This window comes from Phyllostomus discolor, chromosome X (genome assembly GCF_004126475.2).
Source record: "Phyllostomus discolor isolate MPI-MPIP mPhyDis1 chromosome X, mPhyDis1.pri.v3, whole genome shotgun sequence".
Classification (NCBI taxonomy): domain Eukaryota; kingdom Metazoa; phylum Chordata; class Mammalia; order Chiroptera; family Phyllostomidae; genus Phyllostomus; species Phyllostomus discolor.
Genome location: NC_050198.1, coordinates 50,828,410 through 50,855,007, shown reverse-complemented (window position 1 = coordinate 50,855,007; position 26,598 = coordinate 50,828,410). Strand labels below are relative to the sequence as shown.

The 26,598-nt window shown below is 38.3% G+C and overlaps 1 protein-coding gene across 2 annotated transcripts in view; it reads left to right on the top strand.

The window, feature by feature from the left end:
- Window positions 1-24,996, top strand: part of SERTM2 (serine rich and transmembrane domain containing 2) — a 36,131-nt gene extending 11,135 nt beyond the window's left edge. For both annotated transcript variants that reach the window (XR_004900907.1, XR_004900910.1), the window contains exon 2: window positions 24,395-24,996. The gene's annotated coding sequence lies outside the window, so the exon portion shown is untranslated. The remainder of the gene's footprint in view (window positions 1-24,394) is intronic.
- Window positions 24,997-26,598: the final 1,602 nt, after the last annotated feature.

Below are 26,598 nucleotides of genomic sequence, written 5' to 3'. Positions count from 1 at the left end.
GGAAAAGAAATTCTCTTTGGTTTCCTGATAACAAATATCTGTTGCCTGAAGAATGTAAAGAGCATTAGTCTTGCTATTTCAATTTAAATTGTAACTGCAAATTTGAAGGACTTATAATTTTGAGGTGCCATTATTTCTTTTATCCCCCAACCCCCACCTTTGATTTTTCCCCACTTACAAAATTATTGATGTATTAGATTGTTTTTTTAGTAGTAAGATGTGAAAAATGGATATTTAATGCCAGCTGTCAATGAAAGTGACCTGAGGTAAGAGTGAGAAAAGGTGAATATGCCAATATCCTTCAACATCCACCCATTGTAGTATATTTTTTTAAATATATCTTCCATTTTGTTTCAGCTTTCTTCATTTGATCCTCACAGAATGAGGATCACACAAGTGAAAGCATTAAAGTCTGTTTTGCAAAAGAGGACATGAGCATTAAGGGATTAGTAAGGCATTTGTAGTCACACAAAGGCCAAGTCAAGTGAGACTACAAGTCTTGGGACTCCTAGTTTAGTACTCATCCCACCATGATTTGCTTTCTGAGCCCTGAATAGATGTTTCAAACCTATCCATTCTATAATACTCCAAGATCTGCAAACAACAATTGAGCTCTACAGATGATTTACTCCCTGTGCCCTAATTCAAGACAAATAAGCAGAATTGTGCCATCACTTTGATTTTATAAATACAGCAACACATATTAATAGATTGTATGAAAGTTTACACAAAGGCAAATGCCATGGCTTTAATTTACATGGATGAAAGAAAGAGGCAGAAATATGGATGGATTATCACACTTAATGCAAATCCCAATTCTTTGATCATTTGACTTAATCTTCACAGTCAATGCCAGTTTTCACATCTATGACTATCTCTCCCCATTACCCCTAGAAATGAGAATACCTCCCCTAAGAGAAAAATAGTGTTCCTATTTAAAATTGTGTAGTGTTCTAAATGTACACAGCAATACCATTTGTGTTCTGTAATAAATGCAATGACATTAAAAATGAGAGAATTACTGGCTAAAAGTGTTTCCTCTAGCCACAAAAATGAATTGTTATAATTATAGAAAAAGGAAACAGAAATATGGTACATATGTAGGGTAAGAAAATTAAATGCACATATTATATAGGTGAGGAGAATAATTTGAACAATTCCAAATATTCCAATTGATTTTAACATCAAATATTTATTGATCAAGCCATATGTAAACATTGGGGAAAATCACAGAGATAGATTATACAGAGTATTTGGCTTGGCTCTGTGGGCATCTAAAGCTTGCATTCACAAAGTTTACAATCTGGCAAAGATGACAACTACCTACATTCATTCATTCATTCATTCAACATTTATTCAGCATCTACTGGGTGTGCTATCAGTGAAAACAAGACACACTCTATGCCCTAGTGAAAATTATAGCGTACTGGGATTGACAACATCAATCAGATAGTTACAAGAATACTGTTGCATAAAGGAGAAGTTTAAGGTGCTTGGGTACACATAAAGTGGAAATGATGCTGCCTAGCCTGGCCTAGTGTGTAAGAGAAAACTTTACTAAGGAGATGATATCTAATACAAAATCTAATGGATAAGAAAAAGGAGAGAATAGGGTAAAAATTCCATAGAGAGAACAGCATGTGCAGATTCTGATGTAAAATAAACTTGGCACACCTGAAGAAGCACAGTGAGCAAGAGGAAGTCTTCAGAAGGCTGGAAAGTAGACAAGGACAAGAACATGAAGTGCCTTGTGGACAATGTTATGGGTTTTTTACTTTATTTGAAGCATACAGAAGAAGAACACTCTGGCAGTAATGTGGAGGATAGACTGCAGAAGACCAAGAGTAGATGCAGGGAGACCAGTTGTGAAGCTCTGGTAGCATTTCAGGAGAAAGGTGATATTTAGACTTAGACTTAACCACAAACAAGTGGGTAGGGATAAAGAGAAGTAAATACCATATTTTTTGGACCATAAGATACACCTAGGTTTTAGAGGAGGAAAATAGGTAAAAAAAAAAAAAAAAAAATTGAAGCCAAAAAAATGTGGTAAAATATTTAATAACATAAATAACATAATATTTCACCAATGTAAATGTAAACAGAACTCAACAGCAGCATGAACAACCATTATTCCTCGCAAATTTGCGGAGGTGGTAGCTTTGAGATACATTTAGGAGACATAATAAGCATTATTTGCTGATGAATTGGATAATAGGGATAAGTAAGAAGGAAGAATCTGTAATGACTTACTGATTTCTGGATAGAACAACAGTCTGATGCCTCTATTCACTGGGATAGAGAACACTGGTGAATTATCAGATCAAGGGGAAATTAATTTGGTTTTGGATATCTTTTGCTTGGTGTGCCTTTAAGACACCCAAGTGCAGTGTTGAATGGGAAGTTGAACACATGAGTCTGGAGCTCACAAGAGGGGTTAAGGCTGATCATATAAATTTCAGAGGTGTTAATAGATAGGGGCTGCCTAGGGAGGAGTTGTAGTGTACATTGAAGAGAGAATGACAATAATGGTATATGGAATATGTCCTAATCTTCCCCTTCCCTGTTTTTGGATAGTCAGTCACTTTTCAAGTAGTTTGGAAAAGATTACTTTTAACGGTCCCCAAACTAAGGCAGATCACCCAGAGGTACTTGAGGGCAGGAGAAGTATAAGAGTCAGACAGAGCCAAAGTCCTTTGGGGGAGAGGGAAGACTACAACTTTGGAAGACCAAATAAAAACATCAAGTGCAAAGATTAGGGGTAAGAGCATAAATAACAGGGAGATACGGTCAATAGTTGGAAGCCACAAACCAATGGAGCAGTGTACATACAGGTCAGGAATATAGGACAAAAAGGGCCCTGCAAGTTTACAATAAACAGGGGTTGGTTGTCAAACACAGGTATGTGATTGTATTGATCATAGTCCAGGCAGGAAACAAGTGGCATTATCAAAATGGGTGAGTAAAGAAACTTTAAAGAAAGGACTATTAACAAAGGGGTGGGTATGATTAAGGGGGAAACAAGAGATGGCAAAGCACCCAGGGATTAGAAGCAGCAGGAGGAAGCTACTACCATTTTTAGGCTTGAAGCGGAAGGGGAGGGAGCTGTGACTGGAATCTGACATGCTCTGTAGCCATGAAATTAACAATCTAAGTTCTTAGGCCACGAAGCAAAGCCAATAAGAGCCCTTAGGGTTAAATATCCCAAGCCCTTTCTCCCCCACCGTCTACTTGGTGGGCACAGATTGAATCCACCTGAAAGCCAGAGGGCTAGCAAACCCAGGTGATGCAATTTGTAGAGGTCAGCCTCCTAGAGCCATGAGCAGGCTAGAAAAGGCTTGTGTGAGTGGATCTGGAAGAGAAAACAGAGAATATCTAGTGCAAAAGTAAATAGGCATGTTGGGATGGCTTAAAGATCCTACTTGAGATTTACAAAATATGATTTTACCATAAAATAGATAAAACATACTAGGGATTTTTAAAGGAGACATATCATATCATTCAAGTCCAATCACAAAAAAACAAAACTATTTGAAAACTATTTGAAATAGAGGGAATTTAATACAAGGAATTAATAATGCAGGTGATAGAAGACAAATGGAGATAGTGAAGCAACCTAAACATTACTAAAAGCAGAGAGCTAGCACCAATCTTAGGAACTGAGAAACAATAGGACGAGGCGATATTACCAGAGCCTGGAAGCTGGACCACTCACTAGTCCCTAGAATTATGGAAGGAGCTGCATGGTGGGAGACAAAGCCACAAAAGGGGCTATCCTGTAGAATCTGGGACCTTAAAAGGGCTCTCTGACAGGAGCTACAACCATGGAGGAAAAAAATTTTTGAGCCATTTTTGGTAAAACATGCTGTGATTGATTAATGCTGCCTTTTATCCTGGAGGGGATAATGGAGACACACCTGCCATATATCTTTCACTATGGACATAGATCTGTGTAGCATGGGGATATAAAGTGTTAGTGTAAGACCTAGCTGGGGGCAGAATTTCTCCTAGAAAGAAAGCTGTATTTATCTGGCTATAATAGGCAATTTTAATTGTGGGAATATAACTCTCAGTATATAATGGGGGACCCTCCCAAAATGGAATTTATTTATAAAAATTCTGTATTTATTATTACATGTTTAAACTTCAGTCACCTTCAAAGTACTCTCTACATTTTCCACTGCCCAAAACAGTTTTTGAACTTGTAGATTTTGATGTTTTTTAGTGCTTCTGCCATTTTCTGTTTCACCTCTTCCACATCAGCAAAATGTTTGCAGGACTTTTAAACAAAATGTTTAAGGACTTTTTTCATCCAGGGAAACAAAAAAAAGTCACTTAGAAAAAGATTAGGTGAATAGGGAGGATGGAGCATGGGGGTCATGCCAGTTTTGGTCAAAAACTGCTGAATGCTCAGTGCAGTGTGGGCAGGTTTGCTCATAAATCACCCATCATGAAATGCACAAACATGTTGAAAGAGTCTTCAAAAAAAATTCACTGAAGCCAAAGGCAGCCTCTCACAATAACACCAGCTAGTGCACTGATATAGATGGGGTCCTAGAACACTCACCTAGCAGGGGAAACATGTACTACCAGGGGTCTGCCCCCCAGAAGATACTTCCAGGTTTATTTGGGTCTACCTCCCATGTAGGTAATTTGAACTGGAAGCAAGAAAAAAATAAATAAACTAAAACATAAAAATGAACATATATCCTAAGGGCTGTCATACATGAACTAGAGATGAGAGGTTAACAATACAAAGTAGACAGGGCACCTGGCAACATGGCAGGAGGCTGGAGGCCAACCAAATGAGATAACCAGTGAAGATTCTTCCCTCAGAAGTACTTTGAAGAACAGCAGTGTTTAATGTTCAATTTTAAGACTTGCTCTTATACTCTAAAGTGTAACCCTCTCCCATGTCCCCAAACTTTCATTAAAGTCTACAACCCATGTTGCCTGGAGATATTAGTACTTTGGTAAGTGAAGGGACTGTGATGGTGTGTTTCATGGTGGCATGGTGTAGAAAATGGACTACACATACAGAAGATAAAACACAGATCAAAAATGGGAAATTTGGTAAAGCAGAAACTTGGATGTGAAAGTAAAGAAAAGAAATATAAGACTTTCCTTTATCCCAAACCTGAAATTCTAAACCTTATTAGGTGCCTGATGACATGATAATTACACATCTAGATCAGATCTTTCAAAATTTAACATTTCAAACTATCAGAATATCTAATAGTTGCTAACCAATCTAATATATTTGTAGGCTATGCTGAAATCTTCTAGCTAATGCTGACATTATTTATACTCTAGAGTTCTGATTTGTGGGTAGAGAATGTTCCAAAGAATAAGAGACATTGATTTCAAACTTTTGAAGAATTTCCACAATGAAGTTGTAGAGACTTAGTTTGTGTAGTTTGAAAGGACAGAACTAAGACCAAAAAAGAGAAACTAAAGGGAGAAGGGTTCATAAACAAAGAATATTAGCTCATTGTGTTTCCAGTAAGAGGTTACCCCAAATAGATCAAAGTTTCTTGTAGAGTAAAATATTGTTAAAACAGTTCAAGCAGAGGCTGATGGCGATATCCATCAGAGATTATGATAATAATCATCATCAACATATTTTAAGTCTTATGTGTTAAGATCTATGCTTAATATTCTTCATGCCTTCTTATTTAAACTTCACAAAATCCTACAAAGTGGGTATTGTTATTATTCTCATTTTACCTATAAGAATATTCAGGCTTATAAATGTAAAATAACTTGCCCCAGGTCACACATCTAATGAGTGACACAGAACTGGGATTCTAACCAATAACCAACTGACTCCAGAACCCATATGCGACTGTGTGTAGAAATATGTGTATATACTATACGATCTGTGTGCATTTGTTTGTCTGTGCATACATACATCTCCATGAACAAAACACTAGGAAAAGAAACTCTTCAACCCATGGGAAAAGATGAATAAAATATAGCCCTCTCAAAAGAAAAAAAAATCAACCAATTTTGAAATTGATACAAACTGAGAGAAGGTTTGTAAAATTTTCATTGACAAGACATGTTAAGTAACAAAATCCTATGAAGTTGACCAAGGAAGAGAGGGAAACATATCCTGGAAACTATGAATGAAATGTATTAAAATGTCAACTACCTCAACTGTAATGTAACTGGACCATCTATTAGGTTAATCAGATAAAAAAGAGATCTACGTGGCATCTCAAAAAAGAGAGACAAAGAATTGGTCATTGTCTTTAAAGCAACCACATTACTTTTTCAAATTATTAAATGTTTTAAATCTACAGAAAAATGCAAAGAAATATTTTAAAAGATTTAAAACCCTTTTACCTTTAAACCATCACCAGGCTTTGAGAAATCTTAGCATTTTACCATATATTAGCATCAGATTTTTAGAAATAAAAAAAAAAAACATAGGCAGACTTGAAGCCCTGTGTACTTCTGCTTGATCCTATTCTTCTGCCCTAGAGTTAACTGCCGAGAACCAAAACCATCTAGCCCTGCTCTGATTTTGCCCAATGAGGACTGAAATTAACTATCCTCCCCAACATATAACTTACCTTCTACATTAATATGACAATTCTTCCAGGAGATTCTTGTCCAAGCAAATGGCTTGATTGCTCATCAAAAGAACTTCCCAAAAGACTCCTCTACTTTTTAATAGAAAGTCAACAGTCAGTTTATGCCCTACCATTTCTTGGATACCTGTCCTCAAAATCCTCCCATTGCTGTTTTCAACAGCCACAATCCTTACCTAAAACTTAATCAAGACCCCACATTATAAGACCCACTTCAGACCAAACTTTCAATTATCAATAAATTATGACCTTGCTTTTATCCTTCTGAGATACTACCAAAATCAGAGGAGGTGGTATGCTCCCTTAACATGGTAAGCAAATACACTCAGCATAGTTTTTTTATTATATGTGAGGAAACAGCCTTCGTTTGACACTACTAATCTCAACTTGTTATTCATCATTACAACATATGATTTAATTTGCTTTACTAAATATGTATGTATCCATAATTATATGTAATATTGTTTTGCCATGCAAGATTTTAAACAATATAAATATATCATAATATATATATCCTTCTGTAACCTAAAATGATAATGCTTATTAGACATGTAATATTTATCATTTTCACCATTGTATTACCTTATATAAATGTACTACAGTTGTCCTATTTACTTTCTTAGATGGATATTTTGCCTGATACTAACAGAGCTATATCAGCTTTCTTTTGGTTAATATTTTCCAAGTATATACATCCTTTTACTTAAAGTATGTGTGTCCTTAGTTTATGTATGTATCTTATAAATATAATACTGTTGGATTTGGCTTTCTTATTCTCTTTAAAATCTGTGTGCTTTAATTGTTGTGTTCAGCCTTTTTATATTTACTGGGATTACCAATATATTTGGATTTATTACTATCATCTGTTTTGTTATTTCTCTTAGTTTTTGCTTCTCTTTTCTATATTTTATTTAGTTGCTTAATATTTTAATTCCCTTTTTATTCCCACTACTGATTTGAAAATTAGGTATTCTATTCCTTTTAGTAATTAATATGGTAAGATATTTTATAATAATGTGAAAGATAAAGTTCATTAGCATGTCTAGTTTTCTCTTTCATAATACAAGGACTGAACTATAGAATTTTTTAAGTCAGTAATTTTCCTCTCATCTTTTACATTACTTTTTTAGCGTCTTATTTCAATTTTTGTTTTAATTTAATTAATACATAATTGTTTTAATTAAAATAATACATAATAAATCTTAAAATCCTTTTTTTACTGCTCCAGTCAATAAAAGGGAAATTTTATTGAGGATCTAGGGTCACAGGGGTAAGGCATAAGGTGGCCCTGAGTTCCAAGGATATGGAGGAGGGGACATACTTAACCTTATTCTTGGGGCACAAGTTGTTGGTGTGGCCACATTCCTTCTTGTGGCAGTAGACAGGACAGAGGATGCAGACAGGGAAAACACTTGCAGTATACTTGTGGGAGAGCTGGCAGAGGGAAGGCTCCATGATGCCACCCTGCAGACCAAGCACTAAGTGCAGGGTGGATGTTTTCTGAATGTGGTAGCATGACAGAGTGTGGCCATCCTCCAGCTGTTTGCCTGCAAAAACCAGATGCTGATGGTCAGACAGGATGCCCTCCTTGTCTCAGATTTTAGCTTCGACATTCACAATGGTGTCACTGGGCTCAACCTCAAGGATGGTGGTATTTATTGCCAGTCAGGCTCTTTGCAAAGATCTGCATCTGTGCATCTGCTGGGGATGCTGCTCCACTGCTTCCTCGAGTATCTTAAAATTCTTAAAACATCATACTGAGTAAAATTCCTTAGGCAAAGGGCATATATTTTATTATCCCATTTATATTAACTTCTATAACTGTGCAGTTCAAAATGGTAGTTACCATCTACAGGTGGCTTCTGAGCATTTGATATATGATTAGTCCAAACTGAGATGTACTGTAAATGTAATTTGCACACTGGATTTCAAAGACATAATATAAAAACAGCATTAAAATGAAAAGAGAACTAACTGTATGGGAAAACATATTTGCCAATGATACCTCAGACAAGGGTTTGATCTCCAAAATATATAAACAACTCACACAACTCCACTCTAAGAAGACAAGCAACCCAATTAAAAAATGGGCAAAGGACTTGAACAGACACTTCTCCAAGGAGGTCATACAGAGGGTCCAGAGACATATGAAAGGATGCTCAGTGTCACTAGCCATCAGAGAGATGCAAATTAAAACCACAATGAGATACCAACTCACACCATTGAGAATGGCCATCATAAACAAAGCAACAAACAACAAATGTTGGAGAAGGTGTGGAGGACAAGGAACCCTAGTGCACTGTTGGTGGGACTGCAGACTGGTGCAACCACTATGAAAAACAGTATAGAATTTCCTCAGAAAACTAAAAAGGGAAATGCCTCTTGACCCCACAATACCACAGCTAGGATTATATCCTAAGAACCCTGAAACACCAATCCAAAACAACCTATGCACCCCAATGTCCATAGCAGCACAACTTATAATAGACAAGTGCTGGAAGCAACCTAGGTGCCTATCAGTAAATGAATGGATCAAAAAACTATGGTACATCTACACAATGGAATTCTATGCAGCAGAAAGAAAGAGGGAGCTCCTACCCTTTGTGACAGCATGAATGGAACTGGAGAGCATTATGCTAAGTGAAATAAGCCAGACAATGGAAGACAAATACCATATGATCTCACCACTAACAGGAACCTAATCAACAAAATGAACAAGCAAGCAAAGTACAGCCAAGACATTGAAATTGAGAACAGGCTAACAGTGATCAGAAGGGAGAAGGGAGGGGATAAAGGGAGAAAAGGGTAAAGGGTTTACAGGAACAATTACAAAGGACATATGGGCAACAACAAGGGGGTGGAAATGGGGGAGGGCAGTGGGGAGTGCTAGGGTGGTGGGGAGGGATGGGGGAAAAGGCAGAAAACTGTACTTGAAAAACAATTAAAAAGTTGTAATAAAAATAATAATGTAAATATCTCATTGATAATTTTATGCTGATTACATGTTGAAAATGATAATATTTTGGATATACTGGATTAAATAAATGCATTATTTAAATTAGTCATTTGTTTGCTTGCTTGTTTGTTTTTTACATTTTGTACCATGGATAGTAGAAAATTTTAAATTACACATATGGCTCCCTTTTTTACTTTGTATTTCTATTTGACAGTGCTATTCTCGAAATAAAACTCTATGGTAAAAAAAATCAGATAAGAGCTTGATCTTCAAAATATATAAAGAACTCATTTGACTAAACACCACTGAGACAAACAGGCCAGTGAAAAAATGAGCAAAGAACCTGAATAAACACTTCTCCAAGGAGGACATACAGGGGGCTCATAGACATATGAAAAGATGCTCAGCATCACTAGCCATCAGAGAAATGCAAATTAAAACCACAATGAGATATCACCTCACACATGTCAGAATAGTCATCATTAATAAATCAACAAACAGCAAGTGTGTGCTGGGGAGGATGTGGAGAAAAGGGAACCCTAGTACACTGTTGGTGGGAATGCAGATTGGTGCCCCCACTGTGGAAAACAGTATGGAACTTCCTCAAAGAAACTAAAAATGAAACTGCCTGTTGACCCAGTAATTTCACTGCTGGGAATATACTCTAAGCATCCCAAATCACCAATTGAAAAGGACTTATGCACCCCTGTGTTCATAGCAGCACTATATATAATAGCCAAGTACTGGAAGCATCCCAACTGCCCATCATTAAATGAGTGGATCAAAAAACTATGGTACAGTTACACAATGTAATACTACACAGCAGAAAGAAAGAAGGAACTCCTACCCTTCATGACAGTATGGATAGAACTGGAGACTTTCATGCTAAGTGAAATATGTCAGTTGGTGAAAGACAAATATCTTATGAAATCATTTATGAGGAATTTAATGATCAAAATAAACTAATAAACAAAATAGAACCACAGAAATAGAAACATAGACTGCCAGTGACCAGAGGGGAGGGGAGAAGGGGACAATGGTGGAAAGAAGGGGAAGGGAAGAACATGTGTGAATGACCCACTGATATGGACAATAGTGTATGAATTGACTGTGGGAGCAGGGGGTGGGATGGGCAGAGGAGAGCAAAGAAGAAAAAAATTGGGACAACTGTAATAGAATAACAAAAAATGATAAAAAAAAGAAAGTGATGTTTTAAACATATTAAACAAAAAAATCTAAACAAATTTTGAGAGATGGGGGTGGAGGATCACCTGGGAAAGTCAGGAAGAAACTACTTATGATGATAACTATGACTATAGAATTTAGCATTAGACAGCTTACTAAACTGTAATTAATGATATGCATGCTGAAGTGTTCTGGGTAAATTATATTTATATTTTCAATTTATTTTGAAATGTATCAAAAATTAAGGTAGTTTGATGTATGGATAAAATAATGAATAAATATACAGTCATGGGTTAAAGCAAATATTGTGAACTGGTAATTAAAGAACCTAAAGAGTAGCTATAGTTGCATAGTGTATAATACTTCCCATTTTTTGTATATTTGAAATGATGAATGATATTATACATGTAAACAATTTTAAAAGCTAAGCATGTGAAACAATGTTTTTTAAAACACTGGCCACCAGGCAATTAAGGGCACTAATTTGTAGATATGAAAAACAAATAAGGTGACTCTTATGATTGACCTAGCTTTAAGGAACAGGTATTGAGGCAAAGGCCAGTGGACTGTCTCTGTTGAAAATATGGAGCACAGTCTTAAGAGATTAATGCAGCTAGAGTTAATAGGACAGAAACAGAACACCAGAGACCTGCAGAGGTCTTCCTTCAGGTGTTCAGCAGAGTGCCTATCAAGTGCATGTGTGTGAAAAATCTACCTGAGACCAGAAAGAATATATAAAAGAATGAACAGTGCCTGATACAGAGGACCAGAAATAGTGCTTATTTCCACCAGACTGCAAAAACTCATAATTCAAAGGACAATTGCTGGGTACCAGTAAGGTCTGGCCTTACTGGTAGGTAAAACTAGCCCTACACTGAGGTTTGCTTTGGACTCCCCTAAGCCATAAAGATAAAACCCAAAAGGATCAAACTATTTCAGATTAAGTTAACTGCATCCAAGAACAAAGCTCATAAACATTGACAGGAATAAAAGTATATATAACACCCCCCAAAATAAAATTCACAATGTCTGACATCCAATCAAAGATTATCAGGTACTAATTAGGAGAAAAAATAAATCAGAGCTAACCTACAACTGACAGATATAAGAATTAGCATATAAGGGCACTAAAACATTTATTATAACTATATTCTGTATCTTCAAGAAGTTAAATAAACATATGAAGAAGACCCAAATTGACCTTCTGCAGATAAAAACTACAATTTATGAGAGGAAAAATTCACTGGATGGGACTAAATGCAGACTGGGCATTACAGAAGAAAAGATAAGTAAACTTGAACTCATAGCAATAGAAACTATACAAAATAAAACACACAGAGAGAAAAGAATACCAAAAAAAATACCTCAATATTTATAACTGTGTGACAACTATGAGTGACCTCATATATGAGCAATTGGAATGTTGGAAGGGGGTTGGGAACAGAGAAATGTTTGAAGAAAAATGGCTGAAACTTTACAACATTAATGAAAAATATAAACTCACTTATCCATAAAGCTCAATAAAGCCCCAAGCACAAGAAGTATGAAGAAAACTACAGTGAGACACATAACCAAACCACTGATAAAGAGAAAATCTTAAAGGCAGCTACATTTGTTACATATAGAGAAATAAATATAATAGCATCAGATTTCTTGTCAGGAACAATGTTATAAAACAGAGTGGACATCTTTCAAGTTTTGAAAGAAAAAAAAAGACTGTCAACCTAAAATTCTATACATGGCAATATGTATTTCAAAAACAAAATAAAGTCATTTTCAGACATATAAAAATTGAAAAAAATCATCACCAGCAGACTTGTGCTATAAGAAATATTAAAGGACATCCTTCTAGCAGAAGGAAAATGATATCAGAAGGAAATATTAATTCAAACAAAGAGCAAGAAGAAAAGCACTAGAATTGGTTATAAGGGTAAATATAGAAGACTTTCCCTCTTATTTCAATCTCTTTAAAAATAGTGTAAACAAGAATAATAACACACTCTGAGATTTGGAGCATACATAAAAGTAAAAGAGTATGACGACAATACCATAAATGCTGAGAGGGAAGAAATGGAAATACATAACAGTAAGATTCATATGCTATATGTGAAATGGTATAATAATATCACTTGAGGGTATACTATAACAAGTTAAATGCATATAACCTTACAGTACTGCCATTCACCTTTCAAACCAGCTTGACTCATCCCTGTTATCCAGATCTATCACTTTTCTTGATTTTCTGCCCCCTTGAGGTTATTTACTATTTCTTCTGTGTGATCTCAGTGGTTATAATTGCCTTATATTCTTGCATTTAATCACTGCATTGTGATTCATTCATTTGCATACATGTGAACTCCTTGAGGGAAAACATTCATCTTTACATCTTCAGTGACTAGCACAGAACCTGGCACAGAATAGATGTTCGGTAATACTGGATGGCTGACTGCATGTCTAAATATTATATTCTTAGTCTCATACTGCAATTCCTTGGGTTCCTATAGCTGAATTTCCTCAGTGGAAAGATCTAATTACATACTCTGGACCACCTACTCTGTTCCAATCAGATGCAGTTAATTCTGATTACCCCCAACTGGGTCCTGTAATATATGAAAGACCTACAGATACTGTGTGTATTTTAGTTGCCATTACTGGAAGAGAGTGTAGACTAGTTTAACAGCTGGGAGGTTGTATTTAGTAAACAGGTGGTTCATAACAAAGCCTGAATATTGTTCTTTATGTATTCATTTACTAAATATTGTTCTTTGTGTATTCATTTACTTACCAAACATTTTCCTAACTGTTCTTCATATGCATAGACAATAAAAGGGCCACATACTAACAAGCTCAGTGGAGGCCTTCATGGCTGGTTCAGACTCGGAGACCTAAATTAACCATATACAATGGTCTGAAATTAAAACTTTCTAACTAAAAGTGAGTCATGATGGGTAATCACTTCCTAGGCCGGTATCTTCCATGATAATGGTTAACCTTTACTTTAACTGAGCATGTCTATTGACTTTTTGCATCTACAATAACATACCTTTGGGATGTCTGAGAAATTCACTTTTTCCAGACCCCTCAGGACATAATCTCCCACCAGAACAGAGACCACAGAACCATTCATTGTTATCTTGTTCTCCTGAATACCAGCACATACAACTATGCTGTAAATGTTGATTGTTAACTATCCTATACCCACCAATATAAGAGAAGTATGTGTCTCCCACTTTATCCTTTTTTTTAGAGGGGGAGGGGTCAGGAAGAAAGAGAGGGAAAGAAACCAATGTGAGAGAGAAACTTCAATTGGTTCCCTCTCATACGCACTGTGACTGAGGACCTAAACCGCAACCTAGGCATGTGCCCTGACAAGGAATCAAACATGCAACCTTTAACTTGGGAGATGATGTCCAACCAACTAAGCTATATACATCAGGGCTCCATTTTATTCTTTACTCAATCTCAGATATCCCTTTTTCTTTCACCTGCTTCCTTAATCTACCACCAATGAATTTCATGTTACTCCTTTATATCTCCTCCTTTGATTGTGATGTAAAAAAATAAGATACAAAACTGTCTTCTTTAGAGCACTTTCTCAATTTGTTGAGATTTTGCTTCCCAGCAATTGTCATCACTTCAGCTGAAATGAACTCATAAAATTTTTCTACAGGTTTGGAAGTTTCTTATGCTGACATATGTTGAATTCTGAAAATGTCTGATTTAATAGAGCCTAAATTAGTGGTATTTTACATTACATGAGGAAAATAAAGATAATAATACATTCAATAATAATAATAATAATAATAAATAGTAAATTTAGAACAAAACAAATGCTTCCTTCCAGGATATATAACCACACAGAAATTTCATTTCTTTAATGCAACCTTTTCTCCTTTATTTCCTTTGATTCAAACTGGCCTCATTCAGCACCCTGACTCATCTGCTTCCTTGTCCCTTGCAAGTTTACTCCTTTAATCATCAAGCCCTCAGGACAATAAGGTTCCGATCAGCATCAACTAATCTAGGAACAAAGCCTTGGGTCTTTGGACCCCAGAGACACAGTTCTCAACTAGAGATAACATCTATGCCTCAGTTAGTTTCAGCTCCAGACCCAGCAAAATGGTGACACCACAGGAAGAAATGCCATGGCTGAAATCAGGGCCAGAGGCACAGATCATCCACCCTACCCTAGTGATGACCAATATGCAGATACTGTGACCCGGACCATGTCCCCAGCTCCCTTAGTCACCATGATTAAAAATTTTCCCCTGAATAACCCACCCACTAGAAGTTATCCATTAGCCATATCTTTTTTGAGCATTGGCTCACCTCTCTCCAGACATGGGAAACATCCTGAAAATAAACCCTTAATTTCTTTGCCACAAACTCCTGTTCCTGTCTTAATTGGGCTTTTATGTATGCAGGCAAGTGGACCTGCTAGTCCTATAGCACATATGCTCCTAGTACCACATTATAATCGTTTTCATTATCTAATAGGAATTTAGGTTTGAATGTCTCCATTTATTTTTAATCAGATTTTTCATTTTGTTTGACAACTTATTAATTGAATGTGTGCTATTGATGACATAGTAGGTTGTTATGGAAATAGTGGAGATGTCACAACTCAGTGTTATAGCACCAATTTGAAGAAAAAATAAATAAAAATGTAGGTAATAAAGAAAAACTTGCTTTCATTCAAATACATATAATAATTAGGAAAAGGACAATATGGAAATTTTAAAAATAACTCTTTGTACTGATGACTATTTCTTCAAAATTTAATAGAAGGAAACAGTTTTTCATAACAGCTATGCACATTTATGTTGGATTCCTGTATATAATCAATCAAAACAAGGTAGTTACACAGTAATAACTAATGTGGTAGTGATGAGATTCTGAAGCCAGCAATTGAATATGTATCACTGGCTTTTCATATATAAATTTCATTACTAATAGAGCATTCATGTTTACTTATATTTCTATATAACACTGTAATTAATAGGAGTATCATGAGAAAATGATAGAAAATCTCCCTACATTGCATTTGCAAATTTACAAGAAGCAAAAAAAAAATCCAGATTTAAATTACAGAAGCAGATCTTCCTTACCTGGGTACTAAAAAACAGGTTAGCATGAGAATGTGACTAACAGATTTGTATCTAATCTACAATTCAGCTATAATTCTCTGATGGATATTGATGTTTCCTTTATTCCAGGATAAAAATGCACAATATTTTCCAGTAGCCATTGTTTCTTTGCTGTGCCCTCCCCCCACAGAGCAGGTAGGCTGGTGCCATATATGAGATTCCATCAACTTGGCTAACACTGTTTGACACACCTTGGTGATCCCCAGTGTCTCCACACCACCCAATTTACAGGCCCACCCAAGCTGCTTTTCCATAAAAATGGCTGGTCTTAGCTCCTAAATCCTATCAAACAAGCAATGGTTGGCTTCAGTGAGTCCTAACAACAGCCAGATTAGATTCACAGCTTGGCTTTCCCTGGGAATCTCCAAGCCCAACATAAGTAGCAGCCATCTCAGATTGCTTCACAGCTCAGGCAGGGTACCCTGGGAAAAACACAGGTGGGGGCAGACCTTGGCCTACACCACCCAGGAAACTCCAGGGCCTATGCACCCAGTGGACAACTACAGACCACATAAGAACACCACCACCCTGCCCTTGCACAGCTGACACTTCATGGAGGGTGGTGGCTGTTGGCCAGTGGTCACAGCCAAACCTTGCAGCTGACTGGATATATCCTTCCCATTGATCTCCCAACAGCAACCAAGGCTCGACTATAAGAGGAGGTTGTTCAGCCCACAAGAAAGGCACACCTCGATTACCCAGCTTGGGTAATAGGAGAGCCTGTGTCAGTGGACCCTACAGGACACCTGTACATGAAGCTATACTACCATGACATGGAGTCAAAGCAGCTCTACCTAATACATAGAAACAAAACACAGGGAGGCTGCCAAAATGAGGAGACAAAGAAGCATGGCCCAAATGAAAGCACAGATTGAAACTCCAGAAAAAGAGCTAAACAAAATGGAGATAAGCAATCTATCAGATACAGAGCTCAAAACACTGGTTACAAGGATGCTCAAGGAACTTAATGAGGACCTCAGAAGCATAAAAAAGACCCTGTCCCAAACAAAGGATACAGTAATTGAAATAAAGAACAATTTACAGCAAAGGTGTCCAAACTTTTGGTGCCCCTGCACCACACTGGAAGAAGAGTTGTCTTGGGCCACACATTAAATATATTGTGACATGTAATCACCAAAGTATTTCATAATGTTTTAAGTAAATTTACAATTTCATGTTGGGCCACAGTCACAGCCATCCTGGGCTGCATGTGGCCCATGAGCCATAGGTAGGACACCCTTGATTTACAGGAAAAAACAGTAGAGCGGATGAAGCAGAGATTCGAATCAATGATTTGGAACATAAGGAAATAAAAAAAATGCAGAAGAAGAAGAAAAAAGAATCCAAAAAATGAGGATAGTATAAACAACCTCTGGGACAACTCCAAGAAGTCCAACATTTGCATCACAAGAGTACCAGAAGGAGAAGAGAAAGAGCAAGAAATTGGAAATCTCACTGAAAAAAACAATGAAAGAAAACTTCCCTAATTTGGTGAAGGAAACAGACATGCAAGTCCAGGAAGCACGGAGAGTCCCAATTATGATGGATGCAAAGAGGCCCACCCCAAGACACATCATCATTAAAAGGCCAAAGGTTAAAGATAAAAAGAGACTCTTAAAAGCAGCAAGAGAAAGGAAGTTAGTTACCGTAAGGTTGCCAGATGGGAGGGGGGAGGGCGATAATGGGTGAAAAGGTGAAGGGATTAAGAAGTACAAATAGGTAGTGTAGGAGGCTGCTCTTCGTGGTGTTGGCCCAGTTCCCACTGGGAGATGCACAGGACCCACCCCCACAGATAGGTTCTCCCGTGGGGAATCAGGCCTGCAATGTACTTAGGCCACTTTGAGTCTTGCTTTTTGCTAAAACTCCCTCATCCTGAATTGAGGGCATTTATTGCAAAGCAACTTCCTAAAAACTATGCTAAATCTTCCAAGGATGAGTGTAACCGGTCCAACTACTTTTGCCTTTTCATTTGCAAATATCCCTCTTCTGTGACATGATTAGTGGCATCCTCTCCTCTGTTTCCAGTATAAGGTAACCACCTAAAGCAAACCTGTGCATAGTAAATGAGGACCATCAGACAAACCCAATAAAGGCCTGCCATGGCAAAGGCTGAGGTTTTTGCTCCCCTTGAGAGAAAAGCCATGCTGTCCCTTTTCCTCCACTGGACTTGGTAGTCTATGTGAATGTCTCATTTCATCCATAATGATGTGGACACTGCGGGCTGGTATCTGCATCAGATAGTTACAGGATAGCCATGGGGATGTAAAGTACAGTATAGGAAATGGAGTAGCCAAAGAACTTACAGGCATGACCCATGGACATGGACAATGGTAGGGGGATTGCCTGAGGGACTGGGGGGCTCTGGCTAGAGGAGGACAAAGAGGGAAAAATCAGGACAACTGTAATAGCATAATCAATAAAATACATTTTTAAAAAAGAAACAGATGTTCTTTGAAAACATATTTACTCAACTATGCATTAATATCAGAACCTTGGTGACAGAATGCATGAAATAAATGATTGTTAAATTGAAGATGACATTCACCTTCAATTGTATCTCTTTCTCTCTTACATCTCTAATATATATATATATATATGTATGCACATATATATAATTTGAATAAAATATATTTTATACTTTAATATATAATTTTTGAAATAATCATAGACTCGTAGAAGGCTGAAAAAGAAATATATAGGGAAGTCTCATGTACCTTTTCTGTAGCCTCCTCCAGTGTTAATATCTTATATCACTATAACACATGATCAAAACCAAGAAAATGACTTTGGTAAAATCCATAGAGATTATTCAAATTTCATAGTTATACATACTCTAATTTGTGTATATGTGTGGGGTGAGGGGAAATTCTGTGGAATATTATCATATGGATAGCCTTGTGTAACCACCACCACAATTAATATATTCAACAGTATCATTACCACAAGACTCCTTCATGCTACCCCTATATAGCTACACTTATACCTCTCCTCCCCATCCCTAACACCTGGTAACCACTGCTGAGTTCTCTACCTCTATAATTATGCTCTTCCATGAATGTTACATAAGTGAAATTAAACTATCTTTTTGAGACTGGCTTTTTCCACTCAGCATCATGTTCTTGTGTTCATCCAAATTGTAGTGTACTTCAATAGTACCTCCTTTTTTATTGCTGAGTACTACTCTATGTACCACAATTTAACTATTTACCCTTTGTAGGACATCTGGAATATTTTGAGTTTTTGACTATTATGAATAAAGCTGTGATGAGCACTCATATAGTTTTAGTATGAACATAAGTCTTCATTTCTCTGGGATAAATTTCCAGGAGTAAAATTTCTGGGCTGTAAATTGTAGGTTTAGTTTTGTAAAAACTGCCAAACTGTTTTCTAGAATTGCTGTACCATTTACCTTTCTACTGGCAATATATTTGATATTTAATTGTTCTGCATATTCACCAGTATTTGATGTTATCATTATTTTTTTCATTTAGTTATTCTGATAGGCATGTAGTGATATCTGATTTGTAGTTTTAATTTGCATTTCTCTGATAGTTAATGTTAAACATTTTTTTCTTGTGTATATTTGCCATCTGTATATCTTCTTCAGTGAAATGTCTCTTCATGTATCTTGCCTATTTTTCAACTGTTGAGTTTTGGAAGTTCTTTTTATATCCTGGATACCATACTAGCTCTTTGTCATATATGTGGTTGGTAAATATTTTCTCAAATTCTGTAGTTTATCTTTTTCAGAGAAGGATCTTTTGCAGAGAAGACATTTTAAATTTTCAAGGAAAAATTTACCAATTTTTCCCCTTATGGATCATGTTTTTGCTGTCAGATCTAAGAATTCTTTGCCTAGTGGTAGTCCCCAAAGATTTTCTACCATGTTTTTATTTGTGTGTGTGTCTTTTAGTGGGGGGAGATTTCTCATCTTATGCTTTATTTTTTATTGTTGTGCAATTACAGTTATCTCTATTTTCCCCTCTTACTCTCCCCCACCTTACCTACCCCACCTCCCACCTTCAATCTCTGCATTGTCTTTGTCCATTGGTCCTTTACACATGTTCCTGGACAACCCTTCCCTTTCTTTGTCCTGTTATCCTCCTCCCCCATCCCCTCTGCTTACAGTCAGTTTGTTCTTTATTTCCATGTCTCTGGTTCTATTTTGCTCCTTCATTTGTTTTGTTGACTAGGTGCCACTTTTAGATGAGATCATATGATATTTGTCTTTCATCACCTGGATTATTTCACTTAGCGTCATACTCTCCAGTTTCATCCATGCTGTCACAAAGAGTAGGAGTTCCTTCTTCCTCTCTGGTGTGTAGTATTCCATTGTGTAAATGTACTACAGCTTTTTTCACAATAGCCAAGAGCTGGAAACAGGCTAAGTGCCCATCAGTAAGTGAGTAGATCTACCATGCTTTAAACTAAAAATTTTATAGTTTTACATTTAACATTTAAACTGTTGTTTATTTTGGCTTAATTTTCATATATGGTATGATGATTATATGAAGGATTTTTTTTTGCCTGTAGATGTCCAATTGCTTTAGCACCATTTGTTTAAAAGGCTATTCTTCCTCCATTGAATTAATTTTGCTCCTTTGTCAACAATTAATTGGGTATATTTGTGTGTTTGTATATCTGGGTTTTTATTCTGTTCCACTGATTTATATGTCTACACTTCTACCAATACCATACAGTGTTAATTATGGACAATATGTTGTAAGACCTAGGATTAGAGTAAGAGATATTTTTCCGTATGTATATATTGAAAATTGCTGTTTTATAGTAATATCGCTTTGGTGTGAGTTACTACTATAAGGTTTTCTTAGACTCCACCGAGAAAATAAACAGCCAATTAGCCATGGAAACAGGCAGATAAGTTTTATTTTGGAAGTTTGTGCTCCCGGGCAACATATCATTGGTGGTTCCTGGTCTGACATCAACCACCTCTTTCAGGTCAGAGTTCAGTCGCCATATTACTTGTAGTCCAAACAGCAGCCATATTTGTAGTCCAAACACTATGATTGTAATTAGGTTCCCACTTGTCCTATCCCACCCATCCTGACAACTATTTGTCTCTAGTGTGGGCCATCAATGTGCAAAGAATTAGAATACAATAAATACATTTAATTGGTAAATAAGTAAAAACATTATTATATTTATAACAAAAACAAATACATTAATTAGTAAAAATACATTTAAACTATATGTTAGGAATAATTTAATATTCATCCTTGATGGACTGATATAATGGAAAGTGCTTTGGACTAGGAATCAGGATACCTGTGTTTCATATATTACTTTAAGTATGTCTCTCTGTAACCAGGCAGCCTGGGATCCAGCAGCTTGCTGCCATGTACAAGCATAACAGAAAAATCTATGGAGAAAGAAAGATGTTTTTATTAACAAGGTATCCTATTTGGTGTGGGGGTGCTGAGAACATTCCTGCTCCAAGCCGACCTCCTCTGCAAACCACAGAAATTCTCATGTTTCCAGAAAGACTGAAATCCAAATCCATGCCCAAAAGATTCCCTTCTTTTTTTATTTGTCCTTTTGGAGCTCAAGATGGCTACACAAACTGGTCTCCATCCTCAGGCTCTTTTCCTCCATCTCCCTCTCTGGTACACACTTGTGAATTTTAGTGTTGCTGTAACAGGATGCAGCCGGGGGTTTGTAATGGGGTCCAGAACTCAGGGTGTCCAGGAAATATTAAAAATATAGGATGTCCTTATCTCCACAAGTCTGAACTGGGGGATGTGACACATGGAGCAAGGCCATTGAGATTTGGGTCCGTTCTGTAACATTACCATTGCCTCATAGCAGCTCTCTTTCCCCTGGGTCTGGGATATGCTGACAGATCAGTCCAGATGTAGCCGTGCACGGGAAACTTTATCTGTGGGGCCCTGACACTCAAGGCTGCCTGAGTGCCTGGGGCTGAAAAATGGTCCCAGCTCATACCTCCATGTACTGCTCCCAACCTGCCCTTGTGGCCAAAGAATGGAATCAATCCAGGTACTGTGCAGTGTGTTGCACAGTACCCCAAGGGCTGGTGCCCAGTGAGACATGTCCTAGCACCAAACTCTGCCTCTGAAAGCTGGCTTCTGACTGTTTTTGACCTAAGCCCTGAGCAGGCCCAGCAAATGCTGGCCCCACAAGTGTTTCCCAACTGGGGGTATTACAGGGTGCAGCCAAGAGGGGGGCCCCAAATAGGCATTTGAAATGGGGTCCAGAACTTAAGGTGTCCAGGAGATTTTGGGATGTCTCCATCCCCCCCACACAGGGTGTGGGTTGGGGGAAGGGACAAATGGAGCAGGGCCATTGAGAGCTGTTTAGCATAGCAACAGCCTTGCAGCTAAACTCTGGCGTGGTCATTTAACATATCTATAACCTTTGACTGGTTGCATAGATATGTTAAGTAGCTGTGATCAGCTCTAAGACAGGGGAATGGAAGTAACTTCCCCACCCAGATGTAACTGGGGGGGGGCGGGTCCCCTGAGTTACAGCGCCTGCATGGGAGCTCAGAGAGGATTGGCTCCAGGACATGGGGCCACACCTGCCCAGGCTCATGATGGCAGCCCAGTAAAGCTGGGAGGATACGAGTTCTAGCATGTGAAGCCGAGTGTGGGAGGAGTCGGAAATGGGGCTGCAGAGGAAGATTGGCCGCGGGGATTTAAAAACCCAGATTTGGCGGCCATTGAGGAGGAGAACCATGCTGCTTTAGCAGGAGAACCATGCGCAGCCCTGAGAGAGGAAGAACCACGCGGACTTGATGGAGTGGAGACTCCCGCATCCCAGAGAGAGGGAACCACGCGGCAGCCCTGGAGAAGAGAACCACGCGGCCTGGCAGATTGGGGACCCCCACAGCTTTAGAAGGGGGAACCACCACCTGGTTTTAGCAGAGATCCCGGCGACTCAGCTGAGGGTGCCGGGAACCCAGGGAGGCCTCCCAGTCGAGATGGAGTACTAACTGGGAAGAACCAGAGGACTGACTGAGCCATGGACTTCTATTTCCTTTCCCGAGATACGGTACTCTGGACTGGGCAAAGGGGGAAGGAAGGAAGGACTGTGTCTGTTTGTGGGTGTTTTTAGGGACTTTAGGATTTTTTGATAGACATTAGGTCACTACTTTAAGTTAGTATAGCATTAAATAAACATTTCCTTTCCTTTTCACGAATCTCTGGTATTGAGAGACGTCTTTCCTCTGGCGGCAGACATAATGGACCCGGGGCCTTCTTTCAATAATAGTATATCATCCCAGGCCCCCCTTGTTGTGTTCTGTAACAGGGGTGTGGGACAAGGAACAGAGCAAGACTTCTGCAACCTTTGTTTTAAAGTCTTCTCCCCAAATTAGTGACAAGCTTTTCCACCTATGTAGGCCAATGCCAGCCATTTTTGTCACAGTTTTCCCCTCTTCCAGTTACCATTCTGTGGAAGATATCAGAAGTTTTCCAGCTATGCATAGGCACACAGCATCTTGGCCCAGGGTGGGACATCAGTCCCCTGCTGCAGTTTGCTAACCTCCACCATACACACGTGTTTTGACATTTTTGGCCCCATACAACCTCAGTATGTGCTCCCTCCAACTGGGTCAGGAGCTACTCCCTGCTGGAGGGCTGCTGAGGCCACACACACTGACTGTTTACTGTTGCCTCAGGCAATAGCCTTCTGCCTTGCAGCCCCTTCCCTGCTGGGTGACACAGTGCTGTTCAGTTACTGGGGAAATATGTGCTGGTTTGTTTACAGTTGCCTCAAGCAGCCTCCACATGCTGGCTGCTGCTGCTGCTTCAGTCTGCTGCCTTAGCATTTCTGCCTGCCTTTGCCCTTCTTCCCTTCTATGGGAAAATGCAGCCTCTGTGCCTTATCAGGGTCCTCCTAAATTGGGGTAGCCCCCACTCCCCAGCTATCTGACCTGACTCACCCTGCTATAATACTTCTCTCTTAACCTGTCAAAGTCTAAGTTTTCTCATCTGTAAAATGTGTAGAAAGTAGATAGTCCCTACAATATTTTCTAAAAAGATAAAAAAAAATTGAGTTTAGTCTACATAAATTATATACACAAACACCACATTTCATAATCCAGGAGGCATCATTCATTTGTATTCTATGATGGCGTTGCATAAATTCAAGCCTGAGGGACTACAACCTACTTTTGTAAATGAAGTTTTATCGAAACACTGTCATACTTCTTCATTTACAGATTGTCTATTAGTGCATTCTCCGCTATAATGGCAGATCTGATTAGCTGCAGTGGAGACTATATAGTCAAGAAAGTAAAAAATGTTGGCTTTACAAAAGTTTGTCAAATTTTGGCCCATATAAATACTGTTTCCTGGAGGTGTACAATTAAGGTTAACCTAATTACAAGTATATCTTGGAGATACATGGGACAAGTTCCAATCACCACAATAAAGCAAGTATTGATGGGGGAAGTCAAGAGTTGCAAAAAAAGTAGTTTTAGGTAATAGTTAATAAGCTTAGTAATGAATGCATGTAAAATGTTATTGTTTCAGGAACTGAACCCACCCTGACACCAGACCACAAGCAATTCGACCCTTGTGCCCTAAGGGGACTGCAAGCAATCAAGATGGTATCTGAGCCATTGTGTTCCACAGAGAGACATCCTGCTGCCCAGGACAAAGAATCACCCAGAACACAAATGCACAGGACACACATGAAGAATCACCAGGTCAATGGATGAAAGGATGCTAGGAAAATTGCTGGACTGCAGCTTTTACCTGATTAAACATTTCCCTGAGTTCCAAATTAACCTTTTTTCTGAGTTCCAAACACCTCACCTACACTTTTTCTTCCTTATAAAAAAGGCTGGCTTGGGATAAAAGGTAAGATGATCTTTTAGGGTACATAACCCACCATCTTCTTAGATCACTGGGCATCTGAATAAAGTGCCCACAAAGATTCAATCTCTGTGTCTATTTATTGATTCTGGTGCCGACAAGCATCACGAATGCTGGCTTACCCAATTTCAGTATCTCAATAAAGTGAGTTCTAATCTTTTTGCTAGTGGTGGGTCTTGCCCACAATTTGTAAAAAAAAAAAAAAAAAGAAATGCAACCTCTGTAAAATACAATAAAGCAGGGCACAATAAAATGAAGTATGCCTGTGTTTATATATCTATAAATAAGTGAGAAAGCACTGAATTGATCAGTCTTTGAAAGACTGATCCTCTTTTGTATTATTTAGTACTACAGTTAAAAATAATCAAGGTAGCAAAGATAACATTCCTAATTTTAGTGCCTTCATTATCATATTAATGTACAATAACTAAGGTTTTTCAAATAGTAGAAGTTTAGCATAGGAGAAGTAGTGTAAATGGAAAAGACACTGGCATTCAGGCTACCTGTCCCTACCAAACCCAATAAGCAATGACAGCAATTGAATCTTTATGGGTGCTTTATTCAGATGGCTGGTGATCTGAGAAGATGGTGGGCTCATACCCTAACAAACCATCTTCCTGATAGGGGTGCAAGACTTGGAAAATTTTAGCTGAAGGTAAATAGCCATAAATCTAGCAAGTAACGTGTACGTTAAGCTTTTTGTTTCAGAAACTACAGATAAGGCCCATCTGGCACCTGAGAAAAAGTGGCTGACCTCCTGAGGTGCTGGCTAGAGATTACCGCCTAGAGACCTTTGTATGGGGAAGAGCAGGTGACTACCCCTCCCACTTGGAGATAGCTAATTGCCCGGGATAGAGGTGCTGCAGCTGCAAACTTCAAGGACTCTCACTGACTTCTTTTTTGTCTTCCCCAACCCCCTTATAAAAGATCTGGCCAGGAAAGAAAGGGGAAGATGGTTTGTTAGGGTATGAACCCACCATCTTCTCGGATCGCTGGCCATCTGAATAAAGTGCCTATAAAAGATTCAATTGCTGTCATTGCTTATTGGATTTGGTAGTGACAGGCAGCCTGAATGCTGGTGTCTTTTCAGGTTACATTCCCTTCTCTTTCCTGGCCAGAATTTTTATAAGGTGGATACACAAGGAACAGTGAGGGCTTTGAAATTCAGGTAGGATTAGATGAGGGAAACTTCAGCATTCCTGTTCTGGGCAGTTAGCTGTTTCCAGGGGAAGGTGGTCATCTGCTCTCCCTGGAACAAAAAAGGTCTGGATGTTCCCAGGTGGTAATCTTCTATCAGTGCCCCAGGGCACTGGCTGTTTTCCCAGGAGCCAGGATGGGCCTTATCTGTAGTGTCTGAAACAAAAGCTTTAACATACACAACACTTGCTGGACTTATAACTTTTTACCTTAAACTAAAATCTCCCAAGTCTTGAGTCCCTTATCACCAGGCCTTGGTATACTCTTAATTTACTGAAAGACCTAGGTGGGCCTAAGAGGAATGGAAAATCACCAGGCGGGAAACTACCATGAGAAGTTGCCTATGACCTTATCCAGAAACTCAGGTAAGATTGGGGTCTGGGGTTGGCCTATCTGGTATGACAGGATGCAGCTTTAACTTGAGCCTGACAAGATGTATCAAGAACAATGGTCAGCAGAAACGGCACCCAGTAACCAGTTCTAGCCAATCAGACTCTGACACTCCAACCAGTTACCCTTTGCACATTTTTATACTTTAAAACCCTGCCCTAAGAACAACCAGACGAGTCCCAACCTCCCTTGGTTGGCTCTACTTCCTCTTTTATTCCCCCTCTAATAAACGCTGCTCCTTGGCTCTCTGCATCCATCTGGTTTCTTGAGCA